At 39.8% G+C, this 18,483-nt stretch overlaps 1 pseudogene; it reads left to right on the top strand.

Moving 5' to 3' along the window:
• Positions 1–17,394: 17,394 nt before the first annotated feature.
• On the top strand, positions 17,395–18,044 carry LOC128049989 (deoxyuridine 5'-triphosphate nucleotidohydrolase, mitochondrial-like; annotated as a pseudogene).
• Positions 18,045–18,483: the final 439 nt, after the last annotated feature.

The raw sequence follows: 18,483 nt of genomic DNA, 5'->3' as shown, positions 1-18,483 counted from the left end.
GAGAAGGGGATGACAGAGGATGTGATGATTGGATGGCAATACCAACTCGATGGACATGAGTTTGGGTAAACTCCAGGAGTTGGTAGTGGACAGGGAGGCCTGGTGTGCTGCGACTCATGAGGTTGCAAAGAGTCAGACATGACTGAGCGACTGAACTGAACTGAACTGAACTGAAACAGGATATCTGAAATTAATTTCGCAAAAATAAGTGACATTTTCAACATGGATTTTGCTTTAGGGACTTAAAAAGAGTGCAAAGGCAGTGTACACTGATAGGACTCTTGGCAAATGAGAATTGGGAGACCTGGTTAATATAAGCAGCTTGTCATTTACCCAGCTATCATTAAGGAAAAGAGTCAGTGAATAAGATCATCAGATTACAAAACAAGTTATAGTTAGCTTCATATCACTAATATCATCCCAAGAAAAGTAAACCTATTTTCTGGATATTAAATCAAGGTCAGCATAGTTTATGAAGTAGATAATGCTTTTGAATATTTGTTATTTAAAAACTAGGTTTTTCTGAGTATATGGGACATTCAGCAACCAGATATTTAAAAATTAAAAAAGCAGGGACATGTAACAGAAGCTCCAAAGGTCCTTTAAACTTTTTCCAAGTATTTTATAGCAATAGCATTTTTCTTTAAAGTATTTGGAGGAAGATATGTCAATATATTCTGATACCTCAATCTATTTAAGACAGGAATTTCTCTAATTACTCTACAAAACCTAACCTCAAACAACAAAAACAAAGATTTTTGGTTTCTCCTGGGGATTCAGAGTGACCACTGCTAACACAATAGGTGAATTTAAAAGAAAGGCAATTTCATTCCTTTGCACCCAACTGTTACCAAACATTTGGAAGATGTGGGCGTCTGCATTGTGCCTTTAAGCATTCTATTAACTCCAGTGATGTGCAGATGTGTCATCACATATTCATCAGTTCTACCAAGAAATGATGTTTGGGGAAGAATTCATTCTTTCTCTCATTTGCCACTGTTTTCAATATTCTTTTCTGATGTATTTAAAAGCTCTGAACTTCATCAGATGTCTGAAGTGAAACCCTTCAATCAAGTTACTACTTCTGATACATACCAAGATACATACTTTAGCTTCTGCTTCAATGGAGAAGGAAGATTATCTCTGAAGTTCTTATTTCTGGTACACTGTAAGTAAACTATGGAAGTCCATATACATTGTAAATATACAGTTTAACCAGCTGTACCAGCTACAGAACATTCAAATTATTTATGCTGCAATTTCAACGTACTAGTTGTGCTATGAAATAAATAAGGGGCCATCTAGAACTTCGTATTTCTTCCTATAGCGAGATCATAGCTATAATAATGTCCGTTTTTTTTTTTTTCTTTTTTCTTTTTTAATAGCTTCACAAGTACAGATAGTACTGCAACAAAGGTGCTTACACTGTAGCTGGAAGTCCATCTCTCTGGGAGACACAGACCACTAGAAAAGTGATAGATTGTTCCTCTCACTCAAAATGTCAAACTCTCTGTTAGTGGAACCCAGGAATCTGGATCTTTAGGTATTATACAGGTATTTGTGATTCACACCAAAATCTGAGAACATTGATAAAGACTTTAATTGAAGATGGCATTAGTCCCTGGTGGCTTAGACGATAAAGGGTTTGTCTGCAATGAGGGAGACCCAGGTTCGATTCCTGAATCAGGAAGATCCCCTGGAGAAGGAAATGGCAATCCACTCCAGCACTCTTGCCTGGAAAATCCCATGGACAGAGGAGCCTGATAGGCTATAGTCCGTGGGGTCGCAAAGAGTTGGACACGACTGAGCGACTTCACTTCACTTAGTTCAGAAGTGGCATATTTTAGCAGCCAATATGAGCAGGATCCCAGGACCATCCATGTGATCAGTATCCCAGGACCTTCCATGTGATCAGCATCCTAAGCAGGTATCAGACATCAATTGCTGTACCATCCACCTCAGGTCAACTCGTTAACTGTCCTGTGTGGTCATTAGTGAGAGCATCATAATGAAGACTTTGTGACCCAGCAGAACCCCTGGCTTTCCTCTCAATGGCTTTATCTTACAAAATAAAAGCTCCCAGCTTTATCCAAATGGGGAAAACAGTCGTTTTATTTTTTTCAAGTTTCGCAACATCTTTAACAGAGCAGATGCCCACTTGCCATACTTCCAGGGGCAGAAGGCTTCTCAGACATCTGGTCCCCTGCTGAAGGAGAGGAGGAGGAGTTCTTAGCCTCCAGAGAATCCATAACAAACATTTCTGGCATTTGTAGATCTTTATGTTTCTCTTATTTATTTATTTTATTATTATTATTATTATTTTTACTTTAAAACAGCTTGGGGAAGAAGGTTTGAAAGAAAAAGTAGAATACCTTTGTTAAAGCTATGGCAAAACTACTCAGGTCAAACTACAGGCAGGGAACACAGCCCCACCCATCAGCAGATAATTGGATTAAAGATTTACTGAGCATGGCCCTGCCACCAGAGCAAGACCTAGATTCCCACAGCTAATCCCTCCCACCAGGAAGCTTCCACAAGCTTTTATCTTCATCCATCAGACAGCAGACAGAATGAAAACCACAATCACAGGAAACTAAGCAAACTGATCACATGGATCACAGCCTTGTTTAATTCAAATAAACTATGAGCTATATTGTGTAGGGACACCCAAGACAGATAGGTCACGGTGGAGAGTTCTGAGAAAGTGTGGTCCACTGAAGAAGGGAAAGGCAAACCACTTCAGCATTCTTTCTTTGAGAACTGTATGAAAAGTTTGAAAAGGCAAAAAGATATGACACTGAAAGATGAGATCCCCATGTTTGTGGGTGCCCAATATGCTACTGAAGAAGAGCAGAGAAAAAGATCCAGAAGGAATGAAGAGTCTGAGACAAAGCAGAAAAAATGCCCAGTTGTGGATGTGTCTGGTGATGAAAGTAAAGTTTAGTGCTATAAAAGACAATATTGCATGTGAACCTGGAATGTTAGGTCCATGAATCAAGGTGATTTGGAAGTGGTCAAACAGGAGATGGCAAGAGTGAACACTGACATTTTAGAAATTAGTGAAATAAAATGGATCAGAAGGGATGAATTTAATTCAGATAACCATTATATCTACTACTTTGGGCAAGAATCCCTTAGAAGAAATGGAGTAACCCTTATAATCAACAAAAAGAGTCTGAAGTACAGTACTCAAGTAAATCTCAAGAACAACAGAATGATCTGTTTGTTTCCAAGGAAAATCATTCAATATCACAGTAATACAAGTATATGCTCCAACCACTAATTCTGAAGAAGCTGAATGGTTCTATGAAAAGCTACAAGAACTTCTAGAACTAATACCTAAAAGTGATGTTCATTTCATCATAGGGGACTGGAATGCAAAGCTAGGAAGTCAAGAGATACATGGAGTAAAAGGCAAGTTTGGTCTTAGAGTACAAGATAAAGCAGGTCAAAGACTAACAGAGTTTTGCCAAGAGAACACACTGATCATAGCAAAGACTCTCTTCCAATATCACAAGACACAAATCTACACATGGACATCACTAGATTATCAATACTGAAATCAGATTGATTATATTCTTTGGAACCGAAGATGGAGAAGCTCAGTCAGCCAAAACAAGACCAGGAGCTGACTGTTGCATAGATCATGAACTCCTTGTTGCAAAATTCAGATTTAGATAAAAGAAAGTAGGGAAAACCACTAGGCCATTCTGGTATGACCTAAAGCAAAATACCTTACAATTATACAGTGGAAGTGACAAATAGATTCAAGGGATTAGATCTAACAGACATAGTGCCTGAAGAAATATGGATAGAGGTTCATAGCATTGTGCAGGAGGTGGTGATCAAAACCACCCCAAAGAAAAAAAAACTGCCAAAAGGCAAAATGGTTGCCTGAGGAGGCCATACAAATATCTGAATAAAGAAGAGAAGGGAAAGGCAAAGGAGAAAAGGAAAGATATAGCTATCTGAATGCAGAGTACCAAACAAGGGCAAGGAGAGATAAGAAAGCCTTGTTAAGTGATCAGTGCAAACAAATAGAGGAAAACAGTAGAATGGGAAAGACTAGAGATTTCTTCAAGAAAATCAGAGACACTAAGGGAACATATCATGCACAGATGGCCACAATAAATACAGAAATGGTGTGGACGTAACAAAGCAGAAAATGTTAAGAAGTGGCAAGGATACACAGAACTGTAAAAAAAAGAAATAAGATCTAATGATCCAGATAAACACAAAGCTGTGATCACTCACATAGAACCAGACATCCTGGAATGTGCAGTCAAGAGGGCCTTAGGAAGCATCACTATGAACAAAGCTAGTGGAGGTGATGGAATTCCAGGTGAGTTATTTCAAATCCTAAAAGAAGATGCTATGAAAGTGCTGCACTCAATAGGGCAACAAATTTGGAAAACTCAGCAGTAGCCATTGGACTGGAAAAGATCAGTATCCATTCCAGTCCCAAAGAAAGGCAAGACCAAAGAATGTTCAAACTACTGCACAATTGCACTCATTAACATGCTAGGAAAGTAATGCTCAAAATTCTCCAAGCTAGGCTTCAGCAGTATGTAAACTGAGAGATCCCAGATGTTCAAGATGGATTTAGAAAAGGCAGAGGAACTAGAGATCAAATTGCCAACATCCACTAGATTATAGAAAAATCAAGAGAATTCCAGAATAAACATCTATTTCTGCTTCATTGACTATGCTAAAGCCTTTGACTGTGTGGATCACAACAAACTGTTGAAAATTCTTCAAGAAATGGGAATACCAGACCACCTTACCTGCCTTCTGAGAAACCTGTACGCAGGTCAAGTAGCAACAGTTAGTAGAACCAGACTTGGAACAATGGACTCATTCCAAATTGGGAAAAGAGTACATCAAGGCTGTATACTGTCACCCTGTTATTTAACTATATGCAGAGTACATCATGAGAAATGCCAGACTGGATGAAGCACAAGCTAGAATCCCGATTGCTGGGAGAAATATTAATAACCTCAGATATGCAGATGACACAACCCATATGGCAGAAAGTGAAGAGGAACTAAAGAGCCTCTTGTTGAATGTGAAAGAGAAGGGTAAAAAAAGCTGGCTTAAAACTCAACATTGAAAAAACTAAGATCATGGCATTCAGTCCCATCACTTCATAGAAGATAGATGGCGAAATAGTGACATAATTGACTGATTTTATTTTCTTGGGCTCTAAATCACTGCAGATGGGGACTGCAGTCATGAATTTAAAAGACACTTGCTGCTTGGAGGAAAAGCTATGCCTAACCTAGGCAGCATAATAAAAGACAGAGACATTACTTTGCTGACAAAGTTCCATCTAGTCAAAGCTACGGTTTTTCCAGTAGCCAGGTATGGATGTAAGAGGTGGTCCATAAAGAAGGCTGAGCACTGAAGAATTGATGCTTCTGAGCTTTGGTGTTGGAGAAGACTCTTGAGAGTGCCTTGGACTGCAAGGAGATCCAACCAGTCCATCCTAAAGGAAATCAGTCCTGAATATTCATTGGGAGGATTGATGCTGAAGCTGAAGTTCCAATTCTTTGGCCACCTGATTTGAAGAGTTGACCCATTAGAAAAGACTCTGTTGCTGGGAAATATTGAAGGCAGGAGGAGAAGGGGGACGACAGAGGATGAAATGTTTGGATGGCATCACCAACTCAGTGGAGGTGAGTTTAAACAAGTTCTGGGAGATGGTGGAGGTCAGGGAAGACTGGAATGCTGCGGTCCATGGGGTTGCTAAGAGTCAGACACAACTGATCAGCTGAATAACAATTGTGACAGTGGAGATTTTTATATTCTTTAGAATATTTCACAGAAGACATTCAGAAATTATAACCAGTTAGACATGATTTCATACCTGATATAAAATTTCCTTTTATTATTTTACTAATGGTTTTAACCAAAAATGTCTTTGTTTTTTTTTCAAAAATCACTAGAGCATCTATCAAAATTTTTTTCCCAATTTTATCCTTAAAATGTTCATTGGATAAATTATATTAATAGGTAATACAAAAGTAAACTTTCATTATACCCATAGAAATAATACCATTTTTTTTCATAGTACTGTGTTTCAATATGCCCATATATGTTGTTTCTTTATATTTTGTTCTGAGTTTTAACACCAATAGTCATTATATAGAAATATCCAATTTATTGACCTGTAGTTGTTTATAGTCATTTCAGGTTCCAGAGTTAATTCTGTGGTGTCAATTTTAATTTTTTAAATTTTTTATTTTGAGTCTTCTCTCTTATTTTCTTGAGTAGCAGAATCAAAACTTCAGATATTACATTACTCACAAAAATTTACTTTAAATGGATTAAAGACTGAAATGTAACAGATCTGAAAATATAAAATAGAAGAAAACACAGGGGAAAAGTTCTTGGCCTTGGTCTTGGCAAGAATTTTAACTGTGAAACCAAAAGTTGCTGTTGTTGATGTTGTTCAGTCACCCAGTTATGACTGACTCTTGCTACCCCATGGACTGCAGCATGCCAGGCCTCCCTGTTCTTCACCGTCTCCTGGACTTTGCCCAAGTTCATATTCCTTGCATTGGTGTTGCTGTTCAGCCCTCTTATCCTCTGATGGCCTCTTCTCCTTCTGCTCTAGTCTCAATCTTTCCCAGCATCAGGGACTTTTCCAATGAGTAGTCTGTGTGAATCAGATGACCAAAATACTGGAGTTTCCACTTCAGCATTAGTCCTTCCATTGAATATTCAGGGTTGATCTCCCTCAAGATTAACTGGTTTGTTGTCAATCTTTGCTGTTAATCTTTGCTCTCCAAGGGACTTTCAGGAGACCTTTCCAGCACAGTTCGAAGGCACCAATTCTTTGGCATTCTGCCTTCTTTACGGTCCAGCTCTCACAACCATACATGTCCACTGGGAAGACCATAGCCTTTACTATACGGACCTTTTTCAGCAGAGCAATGTCTCTGATTTTCAACAAACTGACTAGGTTTGTTATCACTTTCCCACCAAGAAGCAATTGCCTTCTGATTTCATGGCTGCAGTCACCATCTGCAGTGATTTTGGATCCCAAAAGGAGAAATCTGTCACTCCTTCCACCTTTTCCCCTTCTATTTACCAAGCAGTAGTGGGGCCAGATGCCATGATCTTAGTTTTGTTTTTTTTTTTTTTTAATTTAGTTTTAAGTCAGCTCCTTCACTCTCCTCCTTCATCCTCATCAAGAGGCTCTTTAGTTCCTCTTTGATTTCTTCCATTAGAGTGGTATCATCCACATATCTGAGGTTGTTGATGTTTCTTCTACATATCTTCATTCCAGCTTGCAACTCATCCAGCTTTGGATTTCTCATGATGTGCTCAGCATACTCCTTTATTGATCTTTAATCCATTAGTTGTTCCATACAGGGTTCTAAATGTTGCTTCTTGACCCACATACAGGTTTCTCAGGAGACAGGTAAGATGGTCTGGTATTCCCATCTCTAAGCTTTCCACAGTTTGTCATGATCCACTTAGTCAAAGGCTTTAGCATAGTTGATTCAGCAGAGATAGATTTTTTTTTCCTGAAATTCCTTTGCTTTCTCTATAATCCAGTGAATGTTGGCAATTTGATCCAAATTGATCCAATTAGTTCCTCTTGCTTTTCTAAACACAGCTTGGACATATGGAAGTTCTTGGTTCAATAATGCTGAAGCCTAGCATGCAAGATTTTATGCATGATCTTCCTAGCATTGAAGATGAGTGCAACTTTCTGATGATTAGTGCATTCTTTGGTTACACTCTTCTTGGGAATTGGGATGAGGATTGACCTTTTCCAGTCCTGCATCCACTGTTGGGTCTTCCAGATTTGTTGATATAATGACTGCAAAACTTTGATAGCATCCTCTTTTAGGGATCTGAATAGTTCTGCTGGAATGCCATCACATCCACTAGCTTCATTAACAGCATTGCTTCTTAAGACCCACTTGACTTTGCACTCCAGAATGTCTTTCTATGGGTGACTAACTACACCATCATAGTAATCTGGAGATCTTCAGTAATCTGAATCTTTTTTTTTTTTTTTTAATACGGTTCTTCTGTGTATTCTTTCCATCTCTTCTTGACCTCTTCAGCATCTACTAGGTCTCTACAGCTTCTGTGCTTTAATGTGCTCATCTTTGGGAGAAATGTTCCCTTGATATTTCCAATTTTCCTGAAGAGATCTCTAGTCATTCCTCTCCTGTTGTTTTCTTCTAGTTTTATGCACTGTTTATTGAAGAAGACCTTCTCATTTCTTCTAGCTATTCTTTGAAACTCTGCATTTAATTGGATGTACCTTTCCCTCTCATCGGGCTTCCCTGGTGGCTCAGATGGTAAAGCGTCTGCCTGCAATGCAGGAGACCCAGTTTCGATTCCGGGCTCAGGAAGATCCCCTGGAGAAGGAAATGGCAACCCACTCCAGCACTCTTGCCTGGAAAATCCCATGGATGGAGGAGCCTGATAGGCTACAGTCCATGGGGTTGCAAAGAGTCAGATACGAATGAGTGACCTCACTTTCCCTCTTTCCCTTGCTTTTCACTTCACTTTGTTTTTTCTGCTATTCATAGCGACACTTCACACAACCACTTTGCCTTCTTGAAGCTGATCTGTTCTATGAAGACCTAGAAGATCTCCAAGAGCTAACACATAAAACAGATATTGTATTCATCATTAGGGATTGAAATGCATAAGTAGGAACTCAAGATATACCTGGAGTAACAGGCACATTTGGTCTTGGAGAACTAAGTGAAGCAGGGCAAAGGCTAACTGAATTTTGCCAATAGAATGCACTAGTCATAGAAAATACACTTTATCAACAACACAAGAGATGACTTTACACATGGACATCACCAAATGGTCAATACCAATATCAAATTGATTACAGTCTTTATAGTCAAAGATGGAGAAACTGTATACAGTCAACAAAAACAATACCTGGAACTGACTATGGCTCAGATCATCAGCTTCTCATAGCAAGATTCAAGCTTAAAAAAAGAATAATAAAACTGCGAAAAAGCCTAGGCCAGTCCGATATGACTTAAGTCAAATCCAGTATGAATTTTCAGTAGAAGCAATCAACAGATTCAAGGGACTATATCTAGATAACAGTGTCCTTGAAAAACTATGGGCTGTGGTCTGTAATACTGTACAGGAGGCAGCTAACAACACCATCCCAAACAAACCAAAAGTCCTAGCAATAAAAGCAAAACCAGTGGGACTACAATTAAACTAAAAAGCTTCTGCTCAGCAAAGGAAATAACAAATTGAATGTACAGAACAACATCTTATGAAATAGAGATATTTGTAAACCAACTACCTTACAAGATGTTAATATCCAAAATATGTAAGACACTCATAGAACTTAACAAAAATAGTAATAATAATCCAATTTTAAAAATTGGCAGAGGAGAATAGACATTTTCCCAAAGAAAACATACAAATGGCCATTCAGTTCAGTTGAGTCATTCAATCATATCTAACTCTTTGTGACTCTATGAACTGTGGCATTCCAGGCTTCCCATTCCATCAAAAACTCCCGGAGCTTGTTCAAACTCATTGAGCCAGTGATGCCAAACAACCATTTCATCCTTTGTCATCCCCTTCTCCTCCCACTTTCAGTCTTTCCCAGCATCAGGGTCTTTCCAAATGAGTCATTTCTTCACATCAGGTGGCCAAAGGATTGGACTTTCAGATTCAACATCAGTCCTTTCAATGAATATTCAGGACCAATTTCCTTTAGGATTGACTTGTCAAGAGGCTTCTCCAACACCACAGTTCAGAAGCAATTCTTCAGCACTCAGTTCTCTTTACAGTCCATTTCTCACATCCGTACATGACTACTGGAAAAACCGTACCTTTGATTATATGGACCTTTGTTGGCAAAGTAATGTCTCTGCTTTTTAACATGCTATGTTGGTCATAGCTTTTCTTCCAAGGAGCAAGTGTCTTTTAATTTCATGACTGCAGTCACCATCTGCAGTGATTTTGGAGACCAATAAAATAAAGTCTGACACTGTTTCCACTGTTTCCCTATCTATTTGCCATGAAGTGATGGGACCAAATGTCATGATCTTAGGTTTTTGACACGGTTTCCACTGTTTCCCCATCTATCTGCCATGAAGTGATGGGACTGGATGTCGTGATCTTCATTTTATGAATGTTGAGTTTTAAGCCAGCTTTTCACTCTCTTCTTTCATGTTCATCAAGAGGCTCTTTAGTTCCTTTTCATTTTCTGCCATAAGGGTGGTGTTATCTGCATATCTGAGGTTATTGATATTTCTCCTGGCAAAAGATGCTCAAGCTCACTAATCACCAGGAAAAAGCAAATCAACATCCTAATGAGATAGCAACTCATACTTCTTAGGATTTCTGTTACAAAGAAAGCAACAGACAGAAAGTACTAGCATAGATGTGGAGAAAAGGGAACTCCTTTTTGCCAAATTCAGACTTAAATTGAAGAAAACAGGTAAAATTACTAGACCATTCATGTAAGACCTAAATCAAATTCCTTGCAATTATACAGTGGAAGTACAAATAGGTTCAAGAGATTAGATCTGATAGACAGAGTGCCTGAAGGACTATGGATCAAGGTTTATGTCATTTTATAGGAGATCAAGACCATCCCCATGAATAAAAAATCAACAGGCAAAATGGTTGTCTGAGGAGGCCTTACAAATAGCTATGAAAAGAAGAGAAGCAAAAGATCAAAGAGGAAAGAAAATATATACCCATTCGAATGCAGAGTACCAAAGAATAGCAAGGAGCGATAAGAAAGCCTTCCTCAGTGATCAATGCAAAGAAATAGAGGAAAATAGTAGAATGTGTAAGATTAGAGATCTCTTTAAAAATTAGAGATACCAAGGGAATTTTTCATGAAAAGATGAGCACAATAAACGACAGAAATGGTATTGACCTAACAGAAGCAAAATATATTAAGAAGAGGTGGCAAGAGTACACAGAATAACTATTCAAAAAAGATCTTCATGACCCAGAAAATCACGATGGTGTGATCACTCACCTAGAACCAGACATCCTGGAATGCAAAGTCAAGTGGGCCTTAGGAAGCATCACTATCACACAATTGCACTCATCTCACATACTAGTTAAGTAATGCTCAAAATTCTCCATGCCAGGCTTCAACAGTTCACCCACAATGAACTTCCAGATGTTCAAGCTGGTTTTAGAAGAGGCAGAGGAGCCAGAGACAAATTGCCAACATCCATTGGATCATTGAAAAAGCAAAAAAGTTCCAGAAAAAAATCCATTTCTGCTTTATTGACTATGCCAAAGCCTTTGACTGGGTGGATCAAAACAAACTGTGAAAACTTCTTAAAGAGATGGGAATAACAGACCACTTGACTTGTCTCCTGAAAAATCTGTATGCATGTCAAGAAGCAACAGTTAGAACTGGACATGGAACAACAGACTGGTTCCAAATTGGGAAAGTAGTACATCAAGGCTGCATATTGTCACCCTGCTTATTTAGCTTAGATGCAGAGTACATCATGAGAAATGCTGGACTGGATGAAGCACAAGTGGAATCAAGATTGCTGGGAGAAATATCAATAACCTCAGATATGCAGGTGGCACCAACCTTACGGCAGAAAGTGAAGAAAAACTAAAGAATCTCTTGATGAAAGTAAAAGAGGAGAGTGAAAATGTTGGCTTAAAACTCACCATTCAGAAAACTAAGATCTTGGCATCTGGTCCCATCACTTCATGGCAAATAGATGGGGAAACAGTGACAGACTTTATTTTGGGGGGCTCCAAAATCACTGGAGATGGTGACTGCAGCCATGAAATTTAAAAAGGCTTGCTCCTTGAAAGAAAAACTGTGACCAACCTAGATAGCATATTAAAAAGCAGAGACATTACTTTGCCAGGAAAGATCCATCTAGTCAAAGCTATGGTTTCTCCAGTAGTCATATATGGATGTGAGATTTGGACCATAAAGAAAGCTGAGAACCAAAGAATTGAGGCTTTAGAATTGTGATGTTGGAAAAGACTCTTGAGAGTCCCTTGGACAGCAAGGAGATCCAACCAGTCCATCTGAAAGGAAATCAGTCCTGAATATTTTTTGGAAGGACTGATGCTGAAGCTGAAGTTCCATCTTTGGCCACCTGATAGGAAGAATTGACTCCTTGGAAAAGACCCTGATGCTGGTAAAGATTGAAGGTGGGAGGAGAAAGGGACAACAGAGGTTGAGATGGTTGGATGGCATCACCGACTCACTGGACATAAGCTCCGGGAGTTGGTGATGGACAGAGAGGCCTGGTGTGTGGCATTCCATGGGGTCACAAAGAGTCAGACATGACTGAGCGACTGAACTGATACTATTGGTGAGAATGTAAACTGATAAGAGTCATTATTTAAAACACTAGGTAGGGTCCTCAAAAATTTAAAAATAGGAGGGGAAGGAGTCAAAATGGTGGAGTAGAAGCTTGTGGAATACACCTTTCTTCACAGGTACATCAAGAATACATGTAAAAATTAACAATACTCATAGAGCACCTGCTGAACACTAGAAGACTCAGACACCTAAAAGGACAAGATGAATCCCCATGCAACTGGGTAGAACAAAAGAAGGACAAAAAGGAAGAAGAAAATAGGAAATGGGAAGGGACCAGCTCCCTTTGTAGGGAACTGAATGTGAGGCAAGTTTCCTGTACTCAAGAAAGCACATTCACAATAGGGACATCAGCTGGGGAAGAAAGGGACCTTTGGAGGACTGGAGGGGAACACAGCATCCAGTCTGTGGAAGGAAGGACAAAGTAAGAACTGTAAACATGATCTGTATCATTGCCCTGCACAACCCAGCTGGAGTTATGTGTCTCTGGATGTATCAGGCTTGGGGAGGGCAGGTCCTGAAAAGTGAGGTTTGGAGTATAGACCCTGGGTAGGGGCCTGTGTGGATCACAATAAACTGTGGAAAATTCTGAAAGAGATGGGAATACCAGGCCACCTGACCTGCCTCTTGAGAAATCTGTATGCAGGTCAGTAAGCAACAGTTAGAACTGGACATGGAACAACAGACTGGTTCCAAATAGGAAAAGGAGTACATCGAGGCTGTATATTGTCACCCTGCTTATTTAACTTCTATGCAGAGTACATCATGAGAAACGCTGGACTGGAAGAAACACAAGCTGGAATCAACATTGCCGGGAGAAATATAAGTAACCTCAGATATGCAGAGAACACCACCCTTATGGCAGAAAGTGAAGAGGAACTAAAAAGCCTCTTGATGAAAGTGAAAGTGGAGAGTGAAAAAGTTGGCTTAAAGTTCAACATTCAGAAAACGAAGATGATGGCATCCGGTCCCATCACTTCATGGGAAATAGACAGGGAAACGGTGGAAACAATGTCAGGCTTTATTTTTTTGGACTCCAAAATCATTGCAGATGGTGACTGCAGCCATGAAATTAAACGACACTTGCTCCTTGGAAGAAAAGTTATGAGCAACCTAGATAGCATATTCAAAAGCAGAGACCTTACTTTGCCGACTAATGTCCGTCTAGTCAAGGCTATGATTTTTCCAGTAGTCATGTATGGATGTGAGAGTTGGACTGTGAAGAAGGCTGAGCACTGAAGAATTGATGCTTTTGAACTGTGGTGTTGGAGAAGACTCTTAAGAGTCCCTTGGACTGCAAGGAGATCCAACCACTCCATTCTGAAGGAGATCAGCCCCGGGATTTCTTTGGAAGGAATGATGCTAAAGCTGAAACTCCAATACTTTGGCCACTTCATGGGAAGAGTTGACTCATTGGAAAAGACTCTGATGCTGGGAGGGATTGGGGGCAGGAGGAGAAGGGGACGACAGAGGATGAGATGGCTGAATGGCATCACTGACTTGATTGGCGTGAGTCTGAGTGAACTCCAGGTGTTGGTGATGGACAGTGAGGCCTGGTGTGCTGCGATTCATAGGGTCGCAGAGTCGGACACGACTGAGCTACAGAACTGAACTGAGGGGCAGCTACTGTCTGTGAACAGACAGGACTAAGGAACTATACAACTACAGAAATTTCTGAGGAGCATGAGACACCATAGAACCAGGATAACATTGTTGAGTCATGTGAAAGCAATATGGTCACCATTGCAAACCCCTTCCATGCCCACTGACACTGGGAAGGGCTCTGACCTCAGCAGTCTTGCCCACCCCTCAAACCAAAGCCTCCTCCACTCACATTGGCTCTGGGGTCCTGAGCACTGCTACCAAAAACACTCTTTAGAATCATCTCTTGGTGCTCCAGCCTGAGACAGGAAGCTGCCAATGCTTGTGGGGACTAAGTGCTTAAGCATGGGATTAGGAGAACATATCCAGGGAGATGTTCTATTGGCTTCACAGAGAAAACTTGAGCACACAGGAGTGAGAGGCTCCATGGCCAGGGATGCTCCTAGAGGATACGTCATCTGCCTAGGAAATAAGGCACCACTGATGAGTCGTGTGTAAGGGGCGGAACTACCACTGAAACCCCCTTCCCCACCCACAAGTCCCTGCTTGCACGGGCACTGGGAGGGGTTTCCACTAAGGTAAGTGTGTCTCAGTCTGTTGCATCTTTCTACTTGTCTCTGCCACCACAGAGGCTTCACACATGCCCAGTTGAAAAGTGAAAGTGAAAGTCACTTAATCGTGTCCGACTCTTTGCAAACCCATGGACTATACAGTCCATGGAATTATCCAGGCCAGAATACTGGAGTGGGTAGCCGTTCCCTTCCCCAGGGGATCTCCCCAACCCAGGGATCAAAACCAGCTCTCCTGCATTGCAGGTGGATTCTTTACCAGCTGAGCCACAGGGAAGGCCCCAGTTGTGGCCACCTTATATATTCCTGGCCTATGCAAATAAGTGCTCTAATCATCTTGAGAGATTCAATTAGTTGCTTCTTTTACTTATTTTGCTTCTCGCCGGGGTGGAGAACATACCCCACACACAGATGGGGTCAAGCCAAAGTTGAGCCCCAGGGGTTGTGCAACTAAGGAGGAGAAATGGAGATCTCTCCATGCAGCTTTGCAAGCAGCAGATTAAATCCTCATGATCTGTTTAGTAAACTGCATTTGTGGAACATGGCAAAGGACAAGGAGTGCTTCCCAAACTGAGACCAGTCTAGCTTTGGCAGTTGTAGAATTTGGGGGCAGGTATCGATGGACATGAATCTGAGTGGACTCCGGAAGTTGGCGATGGACAGGGAGGCCTGGCGTGCTGCTATTCACGGGGTTGCAAAGAGTCGGACATGACTGAGCAACTGAACTGAACTGATACACAGGAATTGGGCCAAGTCAGAATATGATCTGTCCGTACTATGCCTACAGTTGGTCCAGTGTCCTACCTAGAGGTATTGGACGAATGCCTGAGGAGGCAGGGGTAGACTGTGGAGGCAAGAACAGAGATAGTGGACGCCCAGGGGAAAATATTGTTACTATAATTTTTTTCTCTTCTTTCTGTTTTTTGTTTAATTTGGTTCTGTTGTTTGTTTTTGTCTTTTCTTACTTTTTTTTTTTTCCCCATTTCTTTTTGGTTTGCATTTGTTTTTCATTTAATTTTCAATATCTTTTGTTTGTTTTTTTATTGTTATTTGTTGTTGTTTTGTGTTTTTGTTTTGTTTCACTTTTTACATTATTATGCATTTATTTAATATTTTCTTTGGGTTTTTTGAGTTTGCTTTCTGTTTATATTGTTTTTGTTTTTATTGTTTTTGTGTTTGGGTTCTTTTTTTTTTTTTTAGTTGTTCTCTTAATTTTTGTTCTCTCTCTCTTTTTTTTTTTTTAATTTGTCTTTTCTTTGGCTCTGCTTTCATCATTTGTCTTGTTTTGTTTTGTTTTGTTTCCTTCTGAACATGCTGCACAGATAGCAGGGCCTTGGTTCCCTGGCCAGTTGTTGGGCCTGAGCCTCTGTGGTAATATTTCTGATTCCCAAGATGGTAGAACACAAGAGAATCCTCAGTTCCAGGGAATGTTAATCAATATGAGCTCTGGAGGTCTCCATTGCTACATCAGGATCTGGCTCACCTAACTGCCTTCAGGTTCCTGTGCTGGGTACCCTGATAACTAACTAGCAAGACAGGAACACAGCCTTACCCATTAGAAGACAGACTGTCTAAAATTGCACTAAGCTCACAGACATCCCAAAACATACCACCTGACTCAGCCTTGCCCATTAGAGGAACATGATTTAGCTCCACCCACTGGTCCCTACGCAAAGAAACGTACACAAGCTCCTGGACCAACTTCACCCACCAAGAAGCAGAAGCAAGAGGAACTATGACCCAGTTGCCTGAAGAAAGGAGAACACAAGCACAGTTAGATAAACAAAAATAGGTGACAGAGAAGTATTAAACAGACAATGAAGCAAGGTAAAAATCCACAAGACCAAATAAATGAAGAGTATATAGGCAACCTACCTGAAAAAGAATTCAGAATAAAGATAGTTAAGATGATTTAAGATCTTAGAAACAGAATAGAGCCATGAATGGAGAAAACACATGAAATGTCTAACAAGGATGTAGAACTAAAGAAAAATGATGAACAATACAATAACTAAAATGAAAAATACACTGGAAAAACTGAAGCAGGAAAAAAAAAAAAGTAAGATAGAAGTCAGGATGGTAGAAATAACTGCCACAAAGCAGAATAAAGAGGAAAACTGCAAAGGTAAGAGGACACTCTCAGAGAACTCTGGGACAATGTTAATCATACCAGCTTTTGACTTATAAGGATTCCAGAAGAAGAGAAAGAGTCTAAGAAAATATCTGAATATATTATTGTTGAAAAAGTTCCTAACAGGAAAGAAAATAGCTAAACAAGTCCAAAAAGCACAGAGAATCCCACACAGAATAAACCCAAGGAGAAGCATGTAAAGACATATATAATCAAAATAACAAAACTCAAGTACAAATAAAAAAAATATTTAAATATTAACATCCACAAAAGTGGAAATCAACAGTAATACAACAATACTTAAGGACTTTAACATTTAACACACACCAATGGCAGAACACCCAAACTGAAAATTAATATGGAAACACAATCTTTAAATAACGCAAGAGACCAGATAGACTTAATTTATATTTATAGAACCTTCCATCTGAAAGCAGAAGAACACACTTCCTTCTCAACTGCACATGAAACATTCTTCAGGGTAGATTACATCTTGGATCGCAACTCAAACCTCAGCAAATTTAAGAAAAGTGAAATGGAATCAAGCATCTTTTCTGAGCACAATGCTATGAGATTAGAAATCAACCACAGAAAGGGAGTGATTGGTGGGAAGTTTGGATATTGTGTGCTGAGTTCACTCTGTTCTCTCGTTCCCCTGCTCTGACTTGAGCTCAATCTTTCCTGCCATTCCCTGTTCTCAAGAGACCCAATTCATCTTCCCCAGCAAATGGGCTGCTCAGACTTCAGCAGAGTGTAGCATGCAGTCCCATTTGAGCCAGCTCTCAGGACACAGTACCACCCCACCAAAGGGTCCACATAGTCTGTGTGCTATGATCAGTATGAGGTGATGTGAGGTGAAGTCACGCAGTCATGTCTGACTCTTTGCAACCCTGTGGACTGTAACCTACTAGGCTTCTCCGTCCATGGGATTCTCCAGGCAAGAATACTGGAGCGGATTGCCATTTCCTTCTCCAGGGGATCTTCCCGACCCAGGGATCGAACCCGGGTCTCCCACATTGGAGGCAGACGCTTTAACCTCTGAGCCACCAGGGAAGCCCTATGATCAGCATAGTGCCTATAATTACACAATACCACCAGTGGAGAAAGGCCTCATTAAAACCAACATTCAGATAGTTCTTCCTTCTGGATGCTATGGAAGAGTAGCTCCACATTTTGGCTAAGCTACAAAATACTCCACAGATGTGGGAGATGGTATTATAGATGAAGGTTATGGAGGAAATATTGGTGTTGTAATGTTTAATTTTTGCAAGGAAAAGTTTGAAAAAGAAAAGTTTGAATGGCACAGCTCACTTGTGAATAGATATTTTACCCAGAAATAGAGGAATTTCAAATTTTAAATAATGCTGAGGGGGGTTCAGGAGGTTTTAATTCCACTGGAAATAATTAACATTATGCCCAAAACGGAAACTGAGAAAATGGACATTCATCTTGAAAAGACTTTGCATAAAGTATTACAAAATTTGAGTAAAAAAAAAAAAAAAAACGATAAAAATACAAACACATGGAAGCTAAACTACATTTTACTAAACAACCAATAGATCACTGAATAAATCAAAGAAGAAATTAAAAAAAAAATCTAGAAACAAATGATAATGAAAACGCAACAACCCAAAACCTGTGGGATGCAGCAAAAGCAGTTCTAATAGGGCAGTATATAGCAATTCATTCTCACATCAAGAAACAAGGAAAATCTTAAATAAACAATCTAAACTTACACCTAAAACAACTAGAGAAAGAAGAACAAACAAAACACAATGTTATTAGAAGGAAAGAAACCATCAAGATAAGAGGTGAAATAAATGGAATAGAAATGAAGAAAATAATAG

Source organism: Budorcas taxicolor, chromosome 6, assembly GCF_023091745.1.
Source record: "Budorcas taxicolor isolate Tak-1 chromosome 6, Takin1.1, whole genome shotgun sequence".
Classification (NCBI taxonomy): domain Eukaryota; kingdom Metazoa; phylum Chordata; class Mammalia; order Artiodactyla; family Bovidae; genus Budorcas; species Budorcas taxicolor.
Note: the sequence above shows the minus strand (reverse complement) of the source record. Positions and strands in the feature narration are given on the sequence as shown.